The sequence below is a fragment of the Pipistrellus hanaki genome (assembly GCF_964339955.1).
Source record: "Pipistrellus hanaki genome assembly, chromosome: 2".
NCBI classification, from domain to species: Eukaryota; Metazoa; Chordata; class Mammalia; order Chiroptera; family Vespertilionidae; genus Pipistrellus; species Pipistrellus hanaki.
In genome coordinates this window covers 13,866,851-13,881,223 of record NC_140504.1, presented here as the reverse complement: position 1 = coordinate 13,881,223, position 14,373 = coordinate 13,866,851, and positions in this window count along the sequence as shown.

Below are 14,373 nucleotides of genomic sequence, written 5' to 3'. Positions count from 1 at the left end.
TTCTTTTTTGGGGGGCACTTAAATTTCTTTATTGAATTTATTGGATTGACATTGGCTAATGAAATTATGTAATTTTCAAGTGTACCATTTTATAATACATCATCTGAAGAAGGGTTTTTTTTCTAAATGTAATTGAGTCCTCTATGGTGCATGATAATCTTCTTTCAATGCTAAGTATCATTTTTCTGAAACCTAAAATTTTCCATCTCCTAAACCGATCAATAATTATTTCATATTTCCTCAGCCAATGAGATTTGTGCTGCCAACACAGTGGAAGCATGTTTCCTAGGCTTCAGTGAGTGTGGTCCAATGGAAGTGACAAAGGAATCTGAATTCTAGGGATAGTCAGGATTGAATCAACTGATTTGGATACTTAGATTCATGTTTATTGACTTTCAATAATTGCCAACATGACGGACAAAACTATGGTTTATGCCCGTCTTCACCACTGGTATGACAAAATGGCATGGCAAAACCTTACCTATCCTATAAGCATTTTACAAAAAATCTAATGAGACACAGATCATGGAATTATAAGGATTTTAAACTGTAACAACATGTGATTTATTAATATTGTTTAATCATTATGATGATTAATTATAAAGGTAGTACACATCTGAGCAATTAAGAACCAATTACAAACCTAACAATTATGTGATTATAATGTTAGCCTAAACCAATTAGGAAGTCTATTGAAAAACACATTTGAATATCTTTACATATTTTAACCTTAAAGGTCATGGTTAGAGAGAATTCCCCAAAATTATCAAATAAAATGATCTATAGCCATTAAAATGTTCTTTAATATTTTCCCAGCCTCAATAGCTCAGTGGTTGAGCTTCCACCTATGAACCAGGAGATCACCGTTGGATTCCTGTCTGAGCACTGGGTTGTGGGCTCCATCCCCAGCGTGAAGCATGTAGGAGGCAGTTGATCAATGAGTCAGTCTCTTGTCAACATTGATGTTTCTATCTATCTATCCCTTTCCCTTCCTCTCTAAAATAAATAAAAATATATTAAAAAATAAATAAAAGTAAAGTAAGAAAAGGTTAACCTGTGAGCCCTAATAACATTGTTTTTAAATCAGAATAATGCTTAAGGGAAGCCACAATTTCCTTGAAGCAAAAGGAGAAAAGATATAATGGCTCTAAATCAAATGTGAAATAGTCAAGGGGTGGGGGTGAGGTGGGAAGGGATAGATGAACTACTTTCAATAATACTTTTTTTTTTTAAAGTGAAATGTGAAAATCTGTGTTCAAAATGTAATAAACACATAGCCACTTAATATCCACAAAGAGGATCTAAAATAATTTTTAAGGCAGACCCTATTTAAAACTGAATAGATTTAACACATTTATTGTAAGCTTTTAACCACTGAACCTTTCTGGTATACCTGGGTTACTTCTGTTGTTCCTAAACACACTATGCCAACATTTAATTTTTAAAAGTATAAGAAATTATACTAATTTTCCTAGCTCCATCTAAATAATTAAGAATAAAACCAAGAATAGAATCCAAAACTTTTACATGTACTCCAATATTTTTTTGTGTACTCTTTCAGCTACAGAGTCATCATTTTAGCATGACAAGTTATTTCTACCCAACCAGCCTTGTAACTGAGTCTTTAATAGGCCATCCAATATTATTGTATAGGTGCTTCTAGGGATGGTGTACAGGGTGAGGCTAATACATTTCACGATAATCCATTTTTCAAGATAATCCATTATCTTGCTTCTTTGGCTGTAAATTAATTTGCTTGTTCGAGAGCAGTGTTATGTGAATACTATGATGTTGAACAAAGTAATCAATACATCTAATAAAGGTGGTGCTGAAAGAATTTTGGGCTGGCAAAAACATTCTATAACTGAGTCATTATTTTCATAGGGCTAATATATTGTTTCTATCCTTCTCCCTTGTCTGACTGGAGAGAGTCAACATAATTCAACTGCCATTGTAGAGAGTGCCTGGGAAGGCGCATGAGCATTTCTTCAATTATTGTCAGCTGAGTCCAGTGCCATTGGCAGAGCCATGTCCTGGAAAACATACCATGCCAGAGGCAGGTATGTTGTCAGCCTGACCCTTAGCTCAGGTGCCAGGGGGTGGGTTTCATTATGGAAGTTCAACCAAGCTTAAGGAATGGACACAATTATCCAGGCTTAGCCAGGAGTGATGATTACAAAGAAGCCACAAGAATGAAAAATTGCAGCTTGATCTTAAACCTTGATTATAGCTTGATCTTTAACCATGATTTTACATAATTCCCTTTGTTTTAAACTCTAGTAAAACTTCCTGGAATTATACTGTATAAAATAAACATGCTGCACCAGCTCAGGGTCACTTTCCATCGGAGGACAGCTGTCCCACACAGTCCCAGCTTTCCCTATTGTTTCTGCATCTGTCTCTTTCATTTTCTCAATCCCTCATCGCCCTTACTCAGGACTTGTGTCTACTCTCTAGCCTTGCTGGTCGCAGTCCAATAGAGAAATGCTGATATGCCACAGGTATCAGACTGGTCCTCTTGGGAAATGACATCAGAATCAGGCATTTAGCATTGGCCTTTCCAGATGGAGACTGATCACTCAGAGGGATAGGCCCTACCTAATAGATGTCTTTCTCATTGACTTCATGCATAGTATTTATCCATTCTGAACTTTCATGGAACTAATTTCCCACCACTGGATCTATATATGTCTGGATCACCAGATCCAATTTCTATGATAGTAGAATGTTCAGAGGGATGCTGAAACATTCTACTATTCTGCATGCTGGACTGTGACATAGAACAGACCTGATGTATATCTGAGGTAATAGAGTAAATATATGCTATCTTATATGCCACAATTAAGCAAATACCATGATGATTCTTAAATGAATACATAGATGAAATCCATTTGCAATATTAATAGCTTAAAACCAGCTATTGCTCTTCATACAACTTGTTCCAGTAAGTAGATCCCATCTTAAACAATAGCTGCAATTGAAGGCAGTTTCTAAGAAGTTTACAATAATTGCCTTTCATTCTCCAGCACTGATAATTCTTCATAGCCAAAGTGGCATGTTAAGTGGTGATTCATTAACCTCTGAAGTATTTGATAGTGTCATAATTCTTTAGGACTGTATCAAAGATTATATTTTTTATTTTTATTTGTCCTTTCTGGATATAATGGGATCATAGACCTATGTTTTTCCTTTATACAGTAACAGTCTTTACCCCATGGGCTGGAAAACAAATGGGGGGATTTTGCCAACTCTGAATTATGCATATTTCCACTGTGCATTTGGAATTTTGGGAGATAACTACAGAGTGCTTTTGCAGATTTACTACATTCACTAAGAGATGGATCCAGGCCAATGTTTTTTTTTTTTTTTTTTGTTTTCAACTGACCTCTGAAATCCCCCATTCTGAGTAGAAGAGTGCAGTGGCCTTTCAGATGATCAAAAATGCATGTCAGTTCAGAGCTGTGCATTAAGTAAGACTTAACAATTCAGGACATTTCTCTTTCTCCCAAACAAGTTACCTTGATAATGTTCACAGGTCCCTTTGGGAAAAAACTGTGAAGATTATTTCCATTACATATATGCAGTTTTGTTACTAAAATCTAATTGAAAGAAACCCAGTTTCTCCTTTATTCCAGGAGCCCCAGAGTCTTTGTCATGTTTCAAATCTGGCAATTAAATTACACCCTTGATTCCCTAATTTGATGTCTCACCTAGTTTCTTCACTCTGCCTAGATTTGTTTTTATTATTCTATTATACATATTTAGGAAAAAATATTGATTTCCCTTTGTTTTAGTCAGGGTTAAATAAGAGGAGCAGAATAGAGAGATATTTATTATAGAAAATAGACTAAATAGTCTTAGCAATGGTGTCCTATTTCTTTTTTCTTTTTTTTTAAATATATATTTTATTGATTTTTTACAGAGAGGAAGAGAGAGGGATAGACAGTTAGAAACATCAATGAGAGAGAAACATCAATCAGCTGCCTCATGCACACCCCACACTGGGGATGTACCTGCAACCAAGGTACATGCCCTTGACCTGGGACCTTTCAGTCCGCAGGCCAACGCTCTATTCACTGAGCCAAACCGGTTTTGGCAATGGTGTCCTATTTCTAATGCTAGAGGCTATTGTAGGAAGAGAAGATAATAATAATGCTGGAACCACTGGATAACAGAATGAGAATCCTGCTATTTCTTGTTGCCCCTGATATTGGTGATTGGGGCATTTACAGAAACCAGAGCCTTTTGTCATGAAGTTGAGCAAATATACACTACATGTATGTTTCCCAGGTGTCAGATAAATTGAAGGAAGAACTAGGGAGAAATTCATGAAGAAATATAATAATAAAATAACCCATGAATAATCATCTGCAGATGGCTTCTCTTCCTAATCATTTCCATTCCTCCCCCCTCTCCACCTCCCCTCTACCATATTATGTGCCAACTAAGTTCCAACATCTCAACTTCATTTAATTTAGGTCAACTATGAGGAAGATTTTAGTTATCCTCTATGATAGATACTTATCAGTGTTCAAGCTACCATCCATATTCCTTATTTAAACCCATCTAATGTTATGATTTTTCCTAAAATACCATATATATAATCCTTTCCCTCATGATTCCAAGGTCTTGGTTGATATAAGTTGACACAAATCTGGCCAATCATTTGATTTTTATTCTATCTCCTCTCAGGTCATAATTCATCTTGATTCTTCTGAGTGTATGCTGGTCATTTATCTAGGTTTGGAAGACATGAAACATAAAAACAATCAGCATCTCCTTAAAAAGCATCTGCATCAAAAAAGGTTATTAACTCTCAAAGCAAAGGAATGCTAAAAATCAATCACAGCAAGAGAGTTTTTTCTTCTTAAACACACAGTTAAAGAGGATTTGAAGTGATGATATAAGTAATCATATGTATCAGAATTTATACAAATTTCCAGGGTTCTACATTTTTCCAATCATCATTCTCACTTTAACTTAAAAGCCTGAAGAGGTTCTGAATTTCATTTGCATTGTAAATTTTTTACTTGCAAAATCAAAAATGGGTTTGCTTTTCCTTTATATCAGACTGGTGTCCACAGGAAATAAATTATTCTTTTAGATCAGTAATAAGCACTCAGAAAATTGTATATTTTTTATGTAAAAAAATCTTCTTTTGTCTTTCTCTCCCATGCATGCCTTTGTACTCTCATTCTCTTTCTGACAAAATAGTTCTCAAATGTTCTTTCTGGATTATAAGGTGTATATATTTCTGAAGTTTCTTCCATTTATTTACCCCTGCCAGATCACATTGTGTTTTTGTTATTACTGTAATTAGATAGTTTATTAATGTTTTGTTGCTTTTGATTGCTAGTTTATTAATATTTAATAAAAGAAAGCAAGTCAGACATTGTAAACATGGTTACCTGGGAAGCTTCACTACGAAGCTAATATATAGCTTCACACTACCTTGTTCCCCCAGGGTATTAGCACCCCTCTTAGTCCATGAAACCCCTTGTTCCCCCATTTGGTACTGGTTTGGGAGAGAAGGGAGAGATGGGCTCATGCACAGAGAGGATGGAGTGATATAGAAGAGGAGTTACTCTGTCAGTCTAGCCTTGTCACAATGAATGTGCAAAATCTTGGAAAGTTAAAATCTCCAGACAAGGAATTCTCTTTTCTTCCTTTCGCAGGCTCTTGCTCTATGACCCACACTCACCTGTGAGTTTTCCCCTTCTGCCTCTATAGCCACGGGGCTTAAGCAGGAGTATGGCTCATGGTCATGTGGACTTGGACTCTGCACACAGGATTCTGGACTGGACTATGCTTTACTATAGAGCAGAAACAATGGACAGTGGCCTTCATTATGGTCCTGTTAAAGACAAGATTGGACTTCTTCCATGGTAAGGTGGACCTTGGAAAGGAACCTCTTAATTTCATGTCATCAATAAAGCTGTCTACAAAACCTCATTATCACATGGGGGGCTCAAGAAATTGTTTTCCCTGTGACACCCCAAGAACTCCACTTTCACCGATCACATTAAGTATGTCCCTTAATATAATTTCCAGTTCCTCTCCTGTCCTCCTAAAGTTCACACAGTATCAAATGACATACATTATGTCCACCATATTATATCTATTAAACTCCTAGATGCACTGAAGTTTGACTTACCTCACCAGATCACCAAAACTGCCCTGCTAACATCACTATGCATTTCCTAATGAATACTAATATTTATTTTCATGGAATAAGAGTTGTGTAGCATCACAAATTTCATTGAAACAATATCATTCATTCAGCTGTTCATGTAGACAGTAACCTAGGCTTTATCTCAACAAATACTTCTGTGATGAGCAGAACAAAGTTGGAAGGTGAAGGGAGTTGGGCAATCATGCACTTTCACTTGGAAGCACCATATTTCTATTATTCATGTTTCATTAATCAAGCCAACTCTGTTGAGCATTCCAGAGTCATAGGAAACAGGGAATAATTCTCTCCTGTGCCATGCAGAAGAGGAAATGGGATATTAGTAAACAGTAATCTCTTTATCTTTAAAAAAACTACTTCTTTCATAATAATAATTTTCTTCATCCAACTTTAGGCTTGCTTATCATCATGATTCCTAGCGCAGCTTACTAACATATTACTGTGTATAGTTTACCTGAAAAATTCTTTACTCTCATAGCTTCATCTAACATCTATAACGTGATAATTAAAAATCTGTATTTCCAAACCAGCTATCTCTTTCCAGTCTTATTTACCTATCAGCTAGAAATCTTTATCATGTGCCCAAATTGATCAGCACAAAAATCAAGTTATCTCTTCTCCTCCTCCTCCTCCTCCTCTTTTTTTTTCTCCTTCTATTCCTCTTCCTACTCCTTCTCTTTTTCCTCCTCTTCTTTTTGACATAATTTCAATATTACAATCTTTATTAAGCAAATGCAATAACTCCCAAACTTCTGTTATTTTCAGTCTTACCCCCTGAGGTCCATTTTCAACAACCTGCTTTCAAATTTATCCACTCATATTCATCATCCATGTTTTTTTCTATTTTTCCTCATGGAAATCAGAGACTGATTTTCCCTTTAGTGCTCTTGGTGAAGTAAAGGTTGAAGGTTGAATTTTCTCCAAGGTTGTGGGCTAAATGGTTCTGGTCTGGATTTGAAACAATAAGTGAACTGATTCTTTCATACTAGAAAAGCAGGAAGTAAACAAATCTGAGAAAGTAGAAAGAATGCGTCTACTTATCTCAGTAGGATGGTAAAAAACTGTCCTTACCTCACAGCTCCCCAGAGAAAGAGTCTGATCCGCTTTTGACACCCATCTGGTTATAAAAGATGTTCAAACATTAAAATTGAATTCTCTATTCATTGGCACAGTAAAATTGCAGCTTACCTGTTAGGCCTCAGAAGGAGATAGAAAATTTGAAACCTGTAGCAAGAAAAATAGAACTGCTGGAAGAGACAGATAGACATCTGATTTGTTTTAAGCTCTTGGTAAAATATAGTCAGAAATCAGATTAAATGAAAGGAACCTGAGTCTGAAATTAGTAACTTAATAAATGTGCTCAGAAAACTTAGCAGGAAACAAATAGAAGTTTCAAGAAAAAAAGAAGGGACAGATGGGTGATCAGAAATAACAAAACAATTGATTGAAGAAAACCCTCTTAACCCAAAAAGAACTGTCTTTATAGTGAGAGTGCTCACTGATAAGAAAGAAAATTTGTCTTGATCAAACGCATGGTTTCTAATTATAAAAATAATAATTTAACAGTTCTCCATATGTAAGGATAAGTTATCAACATCTTTGCATTACCAGCAGTTAAACATAGAACAGCACTTGTAAACTACAGGAAGAAAAGGATTTCACCCGGTATTGCAAATTTACTCATGGTGTCATATGCAAGAATGCAAAAGTGTATTCCTCAATTATCACACTTAAGGAAAATATTTGGAAATAAAAAGACTACCACCAAACAAAAAGTAACCAAAATTGAGAACTCAACATGTTTTAATGAAGAGAATAAGACGTAATAAAATGTTAGTAAACATGAACTTTAATATAAATATATTGAGGGATGGAGGGAGGCACATATATAATGTTTTTATGTAAACAAACAAATATATAATATGCATTATACTGTATATTTTATTTATTATACATTTACATATATTATTGTGAAGTGTGTTTTAATTTTGCAAACAGTATTTCAAAACAGGGAATAATGCTATGCACTATGGGTTCAGTGATTCCTGCAACCACACTTAAATACGATATTCAGGAATGACATCTGAGTCAAACATTCACATAGGCTATTTTTCTTTTTTAATTTTTTACTAAGAATATAATGCTACGCACACACAAAGTCCAATGTATACCAATATCACTATCATTATCACATTTTTAACAAGTAAATGAGACATCTAATTGTAGCAAATATGCTGAAATTTATTTAACTTTTCTTTCTAGCCTGGAAAAATGCAACTTAGCATTTATTGAACTTAATTCCTAAGTATTCATATATAAGATCTCATATATATATATATATATATATATATATATATATATATTACATATTATATATAATATGTATTAGATAATCTATATAAATTTCTAGCTATACATTTTTCTATATAGTATGTATATATGTACACAAAATATATAAAAATGCCTAAATAATAAAAAATTCAACATATCTAGTATTGCCAACAAGCTCTCAAGTTTATATTCTACAAATTTTGGTAAGACAGAAAATGTCAGTAGCTCTACCTAGCACTCATTATATTTATAAGCTAATAAACACGACTTGATTTTCTTTACTCTTATTTACAAATTGAGCTTCCAAAGCTTTCATCCTGACCCTACGGCAATCATTAGGTAATTAAAGCAAAGGTGACTTCCCTTCAGGTCTGTTTCCTATTCTCAATTAAAAAACAACAAACAGATGGTTCAATGAACCCGGATTCATTTATTCTTTCAATAAATGTTTAATTAGTGACTACTCAATACTTTGTAAAACAAATAAACAAGAATGAGTGAATGAATAAGTGAATGAATTAATTAAATTCAGGGAGCCTTTTCTGAGAGCAAGCAATGTAAACAAATGTATACATAGTCCTATTAGTCCTTTCAGACTTCTGTCACAGATTACCAGGGTCTGGGTTGCTTATAAACAGCAGAAAACTATTTCTCACAGTTAGGAGGCTGGAAGATTAGGATTAATACACCAGCAGATGTGGTGTCTAGTGAGAACCCATTGAACATATCTTCTTCCAGTGTCCTCAGATGACAAAAGGGACAAAGGAACTCTCCAGGGTATCCTATATAAGAACACTAATCCCATTGTATTATGTACCCCTTAGAATGGCAAAATCCTGTCTATTAGGTTCTGATACTTCAAAAATTGCAATATGAAACTCCATTTTAGAGACATTTGTAATGGAAATGTGTAAAATACTCTATTACAATATCAAAAAATATTAGCAAATGTACAGTTTGTAAACTTATAAAATAAACCCCAACATTTATTTTTAATTAGATGTCCATGCACAACAATTGGTTTTTCATTCTCTAGATAATTATCTTCTTTCTGGGTTCAATAGCTATAAAGATGGTAATGGTGGGATTTCTTTGAATAATTAAAGAGGACTTGGCCCATGTCTCTGACAGAGCACTGGGCCCTCTGAATGCAACATTTCATTCTGTCCCTCTTGTCAGGAGGTCAAAGAATGGCTCTTCAGTGCACTGAGTGAAGTCAAATGGCCTTACAAGTAAACATCCTTTACAAGTGGAACCTCAGGGTAGACCATAAGTTTTCTACTTTGTTGAACTCAGCTGACAGGACAAGAAATACTGCTCTGAAGAGCTGTGGCCAGCAGCACTTGACATTCAGGGCTACACTTCCCCTTCACTTCCCAGAGGCAATCAGATCCCTGCAGTCAGATATCTTCTCTTTTTCAGGTCTCTTTTGTTCTGAACTGTAAGAACATAGCAAAATAGATATTTGTAAACAGACACATACACTAAAAAATATATTACTAGTGAATTAGGAAATGCTGCCTGTATTAAGTACTAGTAACCAAAAATGATACTTTAGCTGATCTTAAATAAGCTTAAATAAAAGATGAAAGAGGGAGACTGATTTTTCCTTTACAACAGCGTTTTAAACGTTAAAAGCCTGAAATAATCTAATTTTTAATTATCAATTTTATTGAATAACAATTTTTATAATTATTAAATTTTAAAATATTTTGAATTGTTCAGTCACTCTTAAAATTCTCACAAAGTATTATTTTCAAATTCTAAATACATGATCCTCATATTAATATAGAATGAATACATGTCACAGATTTTATTCAACTCATTAACTAATGAGGTGACCAATAAGATGGGAAGGCTGATTCCTAGAACATTTGAAGAGTAAATATTTGCATAGTCTTTTTGGAAAGACACCTAAGTAGAATATTAAAATAAGATCCCCAAATTAGCCAAATACTGCTTCATATCCTAAAGGGCAATAAAACCATTAACTTTGGTGATACCTTTTCTACTGGACAAATATCTACATCTAAGCACGTAATTTAAAATGTCTATGCACTCCTCAATTAGCACAAAAATATCCATCCTTCTAGAAATTCAAATAAGTCTTGTGGGGGCCTATTAATAGTGCAATATGACACTGAAAGTGTATGCAGATATAATGTATTACTAGGGCTTTCCAAATTCTATTTCAGGTATGCAAATTAAGGAAGCATGATTCTTCTTTATCTTTATTCAGAACATAACCAAAGAACCCAAATCAAAGAGAGTTTTTCATAAATTAGTATGTAGAGCAGAGAGAAAAATTTTACATTAAAAACAAAAATGCATACCTATGCCCAGATGGGATTTTAATGTTTATACATTTCCAATATCTAAAACTTTTACTAAAAAACTAAAGGGTAAGTTGTCCAAAGGTAAGAAAATTAGCTGAGGACTCCTTGTCAAAACATGCCTTGGTTAGTGTTTGGAACTGTGATTTACATCAGAGATGTAAGGTGACCTGCAGTATATATTTCATGCTCTAATTACTGCTGCCTCTACCTTGTCAGTTAATATGATGTTGAACTTAAAAGGGTCTGCTTCAAAATATACCTGTAACACAGCCTGGACTAATGGGAGTGAGATTTATATTATAACTTCAAAAAGCTTGACAATAAAATGAATGTGGCATCTTTCTAAAAAAGAAAAGTAAATGAGATGTGAATTCAAAAGAAATGGAGAAAAAATATACAAGGGGAAATTAATTGAAATTTAAAACTCAACAGTGCCCACTAGAATGCCTGGGACATATGGGAGTTTAATGAATGTCTGAGGAATGAACAAATAAATTCAGTGCACTAATTAATAGCTCTGTCCTCTGAGAAAGAGTTGCCCAAAGCAGTAAGAAGGATAAGCATGCTAAAAACCATCAAGCTCTGGGTTTCTTCTCCAAGAAGATTCCCCATCCATCCTGTCACTTTTTCACACCTTTTGAATCATTCTTGAAAAAGAGAATAGGCTAAATAAGGACAGAAACATTCTAAACACCAAACCTCACTTGCTTTATGATCAGAAATAACGTGGAGGCTGGCTTGCAGCTTGCTTTCTCCAATTGAGTGTGTCAGAGAAGATGAAGGATGAGTTCTGACTTCAAGAGGCCTTTTGTACTTTTGCTTTCTCCGGCCTCTTCATGGTATCCCAAAGCCATGTCTAGGTTAGCCCATTAGGAAGATAGGAGAGGACACAGGTGGAAGAGCTGAGCATCAAGACCAGCTGACAAAGCCAAACCCAACATGGGAGAGTCCAGGCACAATCAGCAGGTATAATACTGAGCTAGCTAGGACTGAAAGAACCATCCAACTGACTTAAAGACTTGTGAATGATAAAAATGATATTGTGTTTCTTATTTTGGAATTCCAAGAGGCAAAGCCTGAAACGTGAATTCAGAATCAAATGATTTTTGGGTAAATGGCTTAGGGTAAAGAGGAGAGAAGGATGAATCTGCTGTAAGTCTGTTGGAAAAAAAATACTAAAACAGGGTATTTTAGTCTGCTCAGGTTGCTATAACAAAATACTATAGATTAGGAGGCTTAACCAATAGATATTTGGGAGACTGGCAAATCCAAGATCAAGGTGCTGGCCAACAATCCTCTTCCTGGGCCCCTGCCTTCTCACTGTCTTCACATGTCAGAGAAAGCAAACTGTTTATTTTATTATAAAGCCACTAATCCCATCATGATGGCCTCACCCTCATGACCTATCTAAACCCAATTGCCTCTCAGAGGCCTAGTCAATGTCAATACAGACATACTGGGGCTTAGAGGTCAACTTATGACTTTTGTAGGAAATGCAATTCAGTCCATAGTAGATGGCAACCAAATTGAATGGGAGGTTAGGAAGATGAATTTGTTAAACCAAAACAAGAGCCTGATATCTAAGAATTCTTTATAGACAGAAATATAAAATGAAAGGAAGGAATCCAAAAGAGATAATTGACTTGAGGGAAAAGATTATGATGAGCCATTTGGAATTTCTGAGTGGAGCTCTTTTTTTTTAAATTAAAAAAAAATCCTCACTAAAGTATATTTTCCATTGACTTTTAGAGAGTAGGAGAGGGAAAAACAGAGAGAAATGTCAATGTGAGAGAAACCAGGGTCTGGGCTGGGGAGCAGCCTGCAACTGAGGTACATGCCCTTGACTGGAATTGAACCCCAGACCTTTGGGTCTACAGGCTGATGCTCTATTCACTGAGCCAAACTGGCTAGGGTGAAGGTGACCTCTTTACCATATATTATAGGCATCGAAACACAGTTTGTTTGTTTGTTTTTTAATATATTTTATTGATTTTTTACAGAGAGGAAGGGAGAGAGATAGAGAGCTAGGAACATCGATGAGAGAGAAACATCAACCAGCTATCTCTTGCACACCCCCTACCGGGGATGTGCCCGCAACCAATGTACATGCCCTTGACTGGAATCGAACCTGGGACCTTTTAGTCCGTAGACCGATGCTCTACCACTGAGCCAAATCGGCTTTGGCTGAAACACAGTTTTAAAACTTGAATGGCATTATGGTGTTGAAGATTTAGAAATAATTTACTTCAGAAGGCCTTTTGTACTTTTGCTTTCCCTGACCTCTTCAAAATAATTTTTTTCTTCAATTTAGGTTGATCATTATGAAGAGATAAGTATCAAGGACAAAGTTCTTGACAACTTATACAGCACTGGAAAACAGAAAATAACACTTGATTATGAAAATGTTTTTAAACATAGAATTTTTAAAAATATGTATATTTTATTGATTTTTTTACAGAGAGGAAGGGGGAAGGATAGAGAGTTAGACACTTCAATTAGAGAGAAACATCGATCAGCTGCCTCCTGCACACCCCCTACTGGGATGTGCCAGCAACCAAGGTACCTGCCCTTGACCTGATTTGAACCTGGGACCCTTCAGTCTGCAGGCTGGTGCTCTATTTGCTGAGCCAAACCAGTTAGGGCTGAAATTTTTTTTATATGTGCTAAATTCTAAGTAAACAATTCAAGTTGATCTTTTTAATTCTTACAAAATATATTAGGTAAAGATTAATTTATATATGTATAAAAGGCTAAGTTACTGACTCTCTATCCAACCATCCAACTGACCGACCAGCCGGTATATATGATGCATACTGGCAATTTAAAAATAAACTTTAACTCACTCATGCACAATACATATTTATGATAATTTATTTAATTACTCTATTTTTGGAATTTACAATTTTACTGTTTTTAAAAATATCATAAAGTTTGGTTGATAATTTGTTGTTACTAAACATGTTTCTGATAATATAGCCTTTTAATTTTCTTATTAAATTATTTCCATAAAATATATGCCAAGGTATAAAATTGCAATTGCAAAGTTTTCAAAACTTTTTAGTTATACAGGGATTTTATAAAATCAATCTCATTAGCATAATGGTGTAAAAGTCAAATAGAAACAGGTTGATGTATAAATGAAAATTGGAATGAAATTGTCAGGCCAACTTTATTGGAACTAGACTTGATTTACAAACGAATTCATATTGGTTTTTATTTTCATGCTATCTGTAAACCTTATAAATTAGATATTGTTATTCTCATCAAGGTAAAGAAACAGGGAAGTTAAGTCATCTTCTTAATATCACATAGCTCTAAAACATCAGAATTAGGGTTCAAACTCAAGAATTCTCTTCTACAGGGCTCACAGTCATAACTTCGAGCACTAATAGCTTTGTGAAGGAAAAATGCTAATAATGTCTGTGTCTCACATATTGGAAAGCATTTGTTTGCTAAGGTGGGTGTGGGCAAATAATAGAGACTGAATTTATAGACATTAAAAGGGGAAATCTTTGG